Source organism: Adiantum capillus-veneris, chromosome 25, assembly GCF_014529385.1.
Source record: "Adiantum capillus-veneris isolate H3 chromosome 25, ASM1452938v2, whole genome shotgun sequence".
Lineage (NCBI taxonomy): Eukaryota > Viridiplantae > Streptophyta > Polypodiopsida > Polypodiales > Pteridaceae > Adiantum > Adiantum capillus-veneris.
This window is the reverse complement of record NC_140955.1, coordinates 32,249,518-32,259,945: the sequence shown is the minus strand read 5'-3', so window position 1 is coordinate 32,259,945 and position 10,428 is coordinate 32,249,518. Positions and strand designations below refer to the sequence as shown.

The 10,428-nt window shown below is 40.9% G+C and overlaps 1 pseudogene; it reads right to left on the bottom strand.

The window, feature by feature from the left end:
• Positions 1-1,141: 1,141 nt before the first annotated feature.
• On the bottom strand, positions 1,142-1,899 carry LOC147424669 (uncharacterized; annotated as a pseudogene).
• Between the last annotated feature and the right edge of the window lie 8,529 nt (positions 1,900-10,428).

Genomic DNA, 10,428 nt, shown 5'->3' with positions numbered 1-10,428 from the left:
AACCCATTAACCATTTAAGGCACCTCACAGAAGGATTTGAAATTCTAACCAAATTCTTATAAAGAGTGAATACTTCTCATCCACGACTCAAAACATTGGAACATCAACTCAAAAGTTTCCATCAAAACATGATGAGAACCGTATGAAAATAACAAGACATGAATTTCAATTCTAGCATCAATGCTACAAATTTCTCAATTCTTATGATTAGTCACATTCATTGTCGATGTAGACTTTCCCCCTCCAACGCATTGTCAATGCATATGACCTAACAAGAAAACAAAGAAAAACATAATACTAGTTTTTGAGAAAAATTGGACAAAGCTTCCTTTGTACATAGGTCAATATTTCAAAACAAACCCATTAGCCATTTAAGGCACCTCACAGAAGGATTTGAAATTCTACCCAAATTGTTATAAAGAGTGAATACTTCTCATCCATGACTCAAAACATTGGAACATCAACTCAAAAGTTTCCATCAAAACATGATGAGAACCATATGAAAATAACAAGACATGAATTTCAATTCTAACATCAATGCTACAAATTTCTCAATTCTTATGATTAGTCACATTCATTGTCGATGTAGACTTTCCCCCTCCAATGCATTGTCAATGCATATGACCTAACAAGAAAACAAAGAAAAACATAATACTAGTTTTTGAGAAAAATTGGACAGAGCTTCCTTTGTACATAGGTCAATATTTCAAAACAAACCCATTAGCCATTTAAGGCACCTCACAGGAGATTTGAAATTCTAACCAAATTGTTATAAAGAGTGAATACTTCTCATCCACGACTCAAAACATTGGAGCATCAACTCAAAAGTTTCCATCAAAACATGACAAGAACCATATGCTACAAATCCCTCAATTCTCACACTCATCGTCGATGTAGACATTCTGTCTCCGACGTGTCTCACAGATTTCAGAATCGTATCGCATGTCCGCTTCCATGCTCCGAGCCATCTCCTCAACGTAGACCGGCATGGAACTTCCAACCAACAAGAAAATACATCATCAAGACAAAATACTAAACAAGACATAGAAGCAATATCCATAAACACTTAATACCAATGTAGAAATCAAAAGGATAAAAAAACCATAAGCAATGTCAATGGCGTAGTAAGACGTGGGCCTCACTAGTTATCAAAGGGATTGACACGCGATGGCATATCACCCTCATCATCAATATCTAAGGAGGTGGAGAGATCCTCTCTGCTCCGCTTTCTACAACGGAGTAATGGTAGCACATATCCTAAAATCAATGGCTCATCAATGTCGAGCACAACACATGTCCGTCCTGATCCCACACAAGCCGCTAGTGCAGGGGCTATACCACATCCAAGCTCCAAGAAAATACCTCCATGCTGACAAAGGAGCTCCACAAAGCATGCAACAAAATAATGTCTCCGCTACAATCCACCTCGCAATGGCTCGCCTGATGATGATCTAGCTTGAGAGAGCTCCGGAACATGATGCATCATAAAAGAATCCGATGACTGCATGCCAAGGCGAGAAAATAGAACAGTGCTCTCTGCTATGAAGCACGGTGGGCGCATACCTACTCGATGAACCATAAATAGCACAGAGCAAAGACACTATAACAAAAGAGGCACGGTTAGAGAAAGCAACAACATAAATCATTAGAGTATTAATACAAAGCAAGTGTGTCACCTCAACAGGACCGCCAAAACTCTCAAGATGACCATAGGCTCCATGATGGAGTACTACAATACGTCGATGAACAACCATTTCTGTAGCACGACAAAACCTCTCCACCCACCCAATGGCCTCTCCTATTCAAAGCATTAATTATTACAAACACTTACAATGATTATTACTATCTTATGGCATATATTATCATAAACAAAAGGATCTCACCCGCCGTAGACACCATGATTAGAAGCTAGCCTGAATCTGCTAGCGTCGAGAATGCCAAATGAACTCCAGCACGCACATGATCCTCACTGCAAATGTCCCAGTGAGGTAGAGTAGAGGAGCCTACTAGAGACCCACCAAAGGGGAGATCCAAGAAAATGAAATCAGCAGCCCATGAAACGGCTCTCCCCACGCGAGTATATAGTGATAGCCGTTTTTCGGCTCTTTGTAATTGCCACAGTGAGTTACCTCACCCTACCAAAATCACCCAAACACTGTGGCTATCCCTACCATTTCACTGTACATAGGCGTGCGTGAGTCACGGGACTTTTCCCATATCTTCTTAAAAAACCCTCAATTAGCTAGTCATTGGGCTAGTTGAGCCAAAAAAATTAAAAAAATTTAAAAAAATAAGTATATTATGGCCCATGCGTATGTAAATATTTCTTTGTATATAGGGCCTAAATAAAAGATTTTTTTCATAATTATTTTGATATTTATTTAAATATTTCTACCGAGGTGTGTGTTATTTATGCTATGTACATTGCCTCACCATTACCACAATTTTTCTTACCATTTTTCATACTCTTTATTCCATATAGAAATATTTTCATGTAAGCTTCTCTTATTTTTGGTGTAACTCCATCCCAACAAAAATCCAAAAAAACTAGTTCTATTTATGTGTATATTTTTTTCACTATTGTGATTTTTTCCTTCCTACATATATTCTCTATTACTCTCATAAATTAGACCACCAAAAATATTCATCTTTTATGGTAGACTTATAATGAGAGAGATTTATTTTGACCCCTTTATATTTTTCCACCTATTTTATTTATATTTGACATGTACATATTTTTTAGACCCCTCAATATTTGATTTTCTTAGTTGTACTATTCACTTATATCATGATCTCAACAATATCTTCAATTATAGACCTACCAAATAAGGTCAAGGGTAGGTGGCATGCATACATGCACTATGGAGGGCTCACTCTTGGAGGTATTCAAAAGAATCATCCAAAGAAGGACCCCACAAGGACCTTGTGCAGTGGAAAAAAACGGTCGGTTTTGCTGAATTTTTAAAGTTCACTTGCTCTCCGAATTTGAAAAGGTGATACAAACAAAAGTTGTAGCTCGTGGGCTGAACTTTTGCCTCAAATTTTTTCATATTTTTTTGAGCTACGAGCTATGAGCTATGATTTTATTAGTGGACCCCAATTTTCCCATGTTATGCAGCCACACTCTCTCTTCCACTTTATCATTTTCCTCTTTCACACACACTTCTCCACTCATCATCCCCACCTCTCTCACCCCTCCTCTCTGCACCCTACTCACCTTCTCCTCAACCTTGAAGAATAAGAGAAACCATGGTGAACTCATACCTCCCACACACAATTCCATTCCAAAATTGACCACCTAGTCTCATTTTTCCTCCTCCAATTTACCCATATCTATAAAAAAACCACAAAATTCAGCCTCTTCTCTTAAAAGACAGCATCATGGTGGTTGATAACTCAGCTTCAATTACCTTGTCTCTCCAAGAAGGTCAAGAGTGGAGAAAAAATGTACCGTCAAAGCTAGTGGACCGTCAACAAGCGTCAAATCGGCCCTACTCAAGACACTTGGAGCATCAACCTTGTAAGAAATCCACCTTTTCTTACCTCTTAAGAGTTTTTCTTCCTTATTTGTATCCTACATGGATACTCCCATTGTAAATATCCAATTCCATTTGTAAATTAATACTAACTCTACTAACACTAACCCACTATGAAAAGTCCTATCACCTCCATTTCTCTCCTCTCTCTTTCCCCACCAACTTCTTGATAATTCCAAGCAAAAGAAATTAGATAAATTGCTGAAAATCTAACCCAACCATGGTTAGAGGAGTAACCCTAGCCTTCAAAATTGCTATAAAAGGAGGGTGTAGCTAGCACAAAAGGGGGGAGCCATAAGCAAGAGCACTATGCTATAGCTTGAGAAGCCAAGCTCAACCTCTCTAGAAGGAGCTCTTGAGTGGAAGCTCATTGTCTTATGCATGTGCATGTGTTGTAATAGGGGATTAGCAAGGGAACTCTATGCCATTGTAAGAGAGAGAGTGATCATTCAATTGAGAGTAGGAAATCTATCATTTCTCCTACTAGTGTAAGCCCAATATTTGCTGAATCAAGGAGGGTGGATTTGGACTAAGCTTGGATATTTTGTCTCCCTTCCAACGTGAAGTAATGGACAACAATGATGCGTAAGTGTCTTGGTGTTTTTTGTTAAGTTCTTGATAGCTTGTCTCTGGTGTTGTCATCAATCTAGCCATAAATCCCACATACTGTAAGAGGGCGACAGGGTGGAGAGGACTCCCCTGGCTTTAAGACAGTGATTGGGGTGGCTTTTCTTGTGATGTGTTGTGGTGAAATTTACGCAAGCTATGTTGAACAAATACTAATCTCACTTTGATTTGTCATGACAGATTTGTAAGAAGGTATTAATGCAACAAGCACCCCCTCCCCCTTTCTCTCTCTTTCTTAAATATATAGTTGTGTTTGCTTGATCATTGCCGATACGTTTCAAAGCAGCCCGAGCACTATCTCTCTCTCTCTCTCTCTCTCGCTCTCTCTCTCTCTCTCTCTCTCTCTCTCTCTCTCTCTCTCTCTATCGTGTTTTAGTGTGTAAGAGTGTTCCATTGGTGTTAGGGTTAGTGTAAATTCCTTACTTGTTTGTGGGTTGCTCTAACGATTCTCCTCTTTTGCGTCCTAGTTCGCTCTTAAACTAGGTGGTGCCCCTTGTGTAGTTGGGATTTGGCTGTGGGTTTGTTGTTTTGGTTTGTGTTGTGTTGTGCCCCAGCCCCATTGAGCAGCACGGGAGCCTTGAAGGGTGTCTAGAGGCCACTCTTCTTGTTGCCCGCCCCGAACCGCCTTAAATTGGTGCCCCCACTGAGGACAGGCTTGTGTATGTTCTGTGAAGTCTCAACCTTTAGCATAATCAAGTAGCTTGCATGAATCACGAGAATTTGTACGATCCCTTCATTCCCATTGCAAGGCAAAAGGTACACATAATTGTTAGTACTAAGTTGCAATTTCAGCGAGTAATTCGTAGAATTTTAGGTCCTCTTAGGTTGGTAGAGATAAACGCATCAGTAAATCCTTTTATTTTGCCTCTCATTAGGTACGACCTTAGTTTGGACGTCTATATTTTTGTTTTGTTTTAAGCATAAGGTCATGCATAAACAATGGATAATGGCCCAAGAATAGAGGTTTTTCCCTTTCATTTTACTCTACACATTAGAATAAACGTTGCAATTAGTAGAAAGATCCATTTTCAACAACGAATGGTGTTCATGTTTGGTGCCCAAAGAGCAGGAGAAATTCTTGCATCACCAAACCCTGTCATTCTACCTCTCATCAACTACCACACTTCTTTTGATGTACATGTGTTCATTTTATTTTAAAATGAAGTGCAGCCCGGCAAAATAGTGTGTATGTTTGTTTTTTCTTTGTCCAAGTTGTTACAAGAAACAAAAAAACGATCATTTGTTCTAACTGGGAATGTGTGTGCAGTGAAAGTTCAATCCTTAGAGATCTAGCTCTATTACCAATTGAGTTGCAGGAGCAAGTAGTAAGGCGTCTCCCTCATAACAAGAGGGTGGTGAAGTTAAGACGGAAGGTCCTACGCGTGGATTCCATTTTCCTCTTGTTGTTGGGCACTAAGGAAGACCGCGCATTCATCCAACTAGTGTGTGCCCTAAGATTGGTAAATAGAGTGAAATTTGGCGTTTGGCGAGTGCATTTCACCATTGAGGAAGACTCTTCAGGAAACTTGCGTCCAGAGTTCACGCTTCATAGACTCACATTTGGTGAATTTTTCCCTCATTTGCGTCTTATTAATAGTCTTCCTTTCGCTTTCAACAAAGGAGATAGGGAGCTATTCAGAGCTTGTCTTAATAAAGAGAGCATAGAGAAGATTGCAAATTTGTATAAAGTCTCATCCTTCTCTACTTTCTATGACACTTTGTTCATAGAGACATTGTAAATCTCTTTATGCTTTTGAATGATTTAACCATAATCCTAAATAGTTTTTGTCCAGGAATTTTGTAGCACAAGTGGAGTCTTTAAATCTTGCAAACTTGATTGAACTTGATGAGGATGTTCTTTATGAAATTGTGAGAAGGTTGCCTCACTCCGACTGTGTGGAACTCGAAGGAAAGGAGCTCCTAGTCAATTGCTACTTTCTCACGGCCTTCGACGAGCATGAAGATCTAGTCTTTATACAAACGGCTTGTGCGTTGGGAATTGTAGAGCAAGTGCAATTTATCACTTGGGACGTGGTTGCTCTTTTGGATCCAAAAAATGAAGTTCTAGAGATTTCTGTTTATCGCCTTAGCTTTGAAGAATTTCAACCCTTCTTAGAGCTCATCAATAGTCTACCTTTTTGTTTTGATCAAACAAATCGAGACCTTATTGAAGCTTGGATAGCTGAAGAAGAAAACCTAGAGTGGTATTTTCTCACTTCTTCATTTGCAGGCGAGTGGTTCTAAATCTCTATTGTATCCCTTATTGTAACTCGTGTTGTAATCTTTCATAATAATGGAGAGCCAATGCCAAATGTCTGGATATCCTCTTTTCTTTGGAGAGCCTGGAGAGGATGCAGAATTATTTTTAGCAAATTTCAAGATGTCTTGCCGTATCAAGAGGATAGTAACCGATCAAGAACGTGTAGAAATGTTTGAGGTGGTCCTTAGGAAAGATGCTAGTACTTGGTTTGACTCTTTGCCTGAGGAAGTTAAGGGGAATTACACAGAAGTTTTGAATCGTTTTAAGAGATACTTCTTTGATCCCCAAAACACTCAAAAACTATGGCAAGACATTGTTTCTCATAAGCAAAAAGACTTAGATGACTACTACTTGTACAAGCAAGAGTTTCTACGTCTTTGGGCTCTATGGATACGAAATGTTGCTAACCCTGGTGATGGTGCAGAATTTTTAAAGAAGGAGAGGTTCATAGCCGGACTCTTTCCTGACCTTAAGGTAAAAGTTGAGGCGGGTGCACCTGCTACTTTTGATGCAGCGGAAACTAGGGCTGCTGAGAAGTATAGGAAACTCAAGTGCTTAAGGGGAGAGGTTCCAATAGAAGTTCTTAGACCCAAAGGTAAGTCACAAGCATCAACATCTAGGGAGCTTCCTGATGTAACGCTGAAGTGATTGAGAAGTTAAATGAATCTTTAAGCAGCCTGTCAATTCACCTTGCACAAGCTATAGGTCCAAAGGGACAAGCAAAGAAGTCAGAAGAGAGAGAGCCACGAACTAGGAGAGTCTTGCAATGTTGGAATTGCGGAGAGTCTGGACATGGGATGTATAATTGTCCTTGGCCCCGTGGAGAGCCAGGGAGACCTAACTTGAATTACCCAGTGATGAATGCAGGAGAAGGAGCTGGTCAACAACCAAGGCTTCTACAAAGGCCAAATGGACCAAGACCACCGCCACAAGGGGTAGAAGGAGTTCCACCTTTGCCAGATCCAAATGTGCATGTGGTAGAGGTGACAAATTCAAATGAGTTTGACATGGAAGCCAATGGCATTAAGCGTGGCCGAGGAAAAGGTAAAGAGAAAGAGGGTGTCCCATCACAGAGTGACCATGGACAAGGCAAGAAGGCAAAGGAAACCAAGGAAACCAAGAGGACTCGACGTCGTATCAACCTCCAAGACTTCCCTCTTGGACATGGTATGGCTCCGTACGACTTGTTAGAAGACATGAGAGGTAAGGGTCCTGATATTTCATGGCCTCAATTTCTTGCATTATGTCCACAAGTTAGGAGGGATTTAACAAGGGCAGTTAGCACTAGGAGAAAGGTAAAAGAGAGTGTGCCTGTTGTAAAAATTGCACAAGCTGAAATGAATGAGGACATTACACCGGTGCTAGACTGTTACATCAAAGGAAGATTGGTTAGGAAAGGTCTAGTGGATGGGGGTGCACAAATTTGCATCATGACAGAGGGACTCATGCAAAGACTAGGCATGCACATCCATGAGACACCTGAAATCAAAGTCAAGATGGCAAACAATAGCAAGGCTAGGTGTGTAGGCATTTGTAAAAATGTCTTTGTAGAGGCCTTTGGCATTAAGAAAGCGGTGGATTTTTATGTTATGTCGACCAAGGGAAGTGGTTATCCATTTATCCTAGGAAGACCATGGCTAATGAAAATGCGAGCTTTGCAGGATTGGGAGAGTGGGAAATTAATTCAATGCTAAGTGTCCCCCTCAGGAATCACCTTCAAATAGGCTAACCATTTGGATCGTCCCTCACATATGAAATTTCTCATCAGTCAGTCTCGTCAAGAGTTGTCAAGAACCTTCTAAGAAGCAAGCGGACCCAGAGTCAATGGTGACCATCATCCATTGAGCTTCAACGTGGTATTGGTATGGCTTGGCAAAGAGGTCCAAGGTAAGGGACATACTCAATCAAAGATACAACCTCCACAGTCAGTATGGACAACAAGGTGTTAGCATTGGCATTTCAAGCCTATGTCACGAGTCATAGTGAGAGTGGCTCATCATCAAAATGAAAAGCATATGCAGAGAGATCCTTGTGTCACGATCAAGGTCAGTGTGATAGGCTATCCCTCATTTTGAAAATTCAATCAAAACATCATTGAGCATAAGGGTATATGGAATGAAGAATGTACAAGGAGTGTGATCCTTGACACAAACATTATTAGCAAGTGTAGATTGTCCACAAGGGCTTGGGAACCCAATTTGCAAACAAGATTGGATGGCATGATAAGCTCAAGAATTCACAGGTAGGAAAGAAAAGCAAAGGAATCTAGCAGCCATGACCTAGGAACCTTGGTCGTCAAAATAGTGGAGCTATATGGAGCTCACCATAATTCCAAAGGCAAGCCCCCATGAGAAATCGGAACATCAAGTTGCACCATGGATGGAGGGGATCCGAAGAGTACTCCACCCTCATGCAAGTGGGAACCTAGTTAGACTAGATTAAAGAGCCGCTTCAGAGGAAAGCAAAGGAACATGTACAAGGATGCTACCATCAAAATGTATCATCATCAAATAGAGCACAATGAAGCCGCAAGTTCTAAAGCACGCAGAATGGGACGGGGTTGCTCATCCTTCTAAGTATCTTGGACTACAATGGGACAGTTTGGAGACACGGTGACGATGTAAGACAACACCAATTAGCCAGCCCACAACCAACATATATCCTAAGATGACCAAGACTTGCTTTGGCGCAGCACAAGGAAAAGGAGCAAGAGCCAAGGCTTCTTCACCATCACGGGACAACAAGATGTCACCCAGCAGATATTCCAAACAAACTCATCAAGGTCAAGCTAGATAGCCCCCTCATCCAGTGCTAGCATCATCATCCACAAGGTAGGTGTCAAAGAGTTGGCCCTTCTCCATAGATAGGCAAGTAGAAGCCGGTGAGGGAAAGCGCCACGCTAGATCAATGTGAGGTTGAGAGTACCTCTTGAAAAGAATTTAATCAATAGGCGAAGGCAAGGAGTCCAGATCCTAGCCCCAATGATTAGCAAGTGATCCAAGCAAGGCAATAACCCTCAACTCAATCAAGATGCATGTAGCAACACGAAGCCCCAAAACTTCAAAAATAGGATCGGGTGTCTGCGGAATATCAGGCTACATCCAGAGCCCAACATAGTAGCGAGACAGGATCTTCATAATCACGTAGCATGCCTATGGACCATTAGACTACCTTAAGAGTCAAGATTATCATCGGCAAAGGCAGGGACCCAAAAAGAGTCGGGTGGACTGTGCACGAGAGAGAGCAACAAAGCCAGGGGCCCAAAACAACTTGGGTGGACCAAGCAAAAGACATCGAAGCCAAGCACTTGCGAGCAGGTGGACCGTGCACCATAATGAAGCTTGAGGCCTGTGAGAGCGGGTGGGCCATGCATCTTCTTTCAACGTAGAGACCAACCAAAATAAGTAGCCATGGCAACAATACATCAAATGGGAGCATGTCTACTAATGGGTGCAAAAGTCTCCCCATAATCATGATCTTATTTTTTGCATAACCTTTTGCAACAAGACAAGCCTTATGCTGTTCAATTTACCCATCAAGATTTCTCTTCACTTATTGCCAATATAATTTTTTCTAGGTGGTAGTACAACAAGATGTCATGTATAATTCTTTGACGAGAGAATCAAACTTAGGTTGCATGGCTTTTCTCCAATGCTCACTTTCCAATGTGTGTGATACATCCTCACATTCACATGGATCCTTGAACTCACATGCATTTGTAGAAAAGAATACATCATGACCAAATATAGTCTCAACACAAGTTCTCCTTCCCGCATAATTATCATGATTAACATCTACCGATGCTTTTTGAGCCATTTGGAAACCTACGCACTTCATGTATCTCATCTTGTTCACAAAATACGTCTTGCAAATCTTGAATAGATGGCACCTATTGAAACATAGTTAAATCATCTTTCCTTCCTTCACTAGACATAGGCAACACCCCTGAAATACATTTGGATCCAAAGTATGCTTCTCTACACCAAAATTAGCAAGAGGATAATG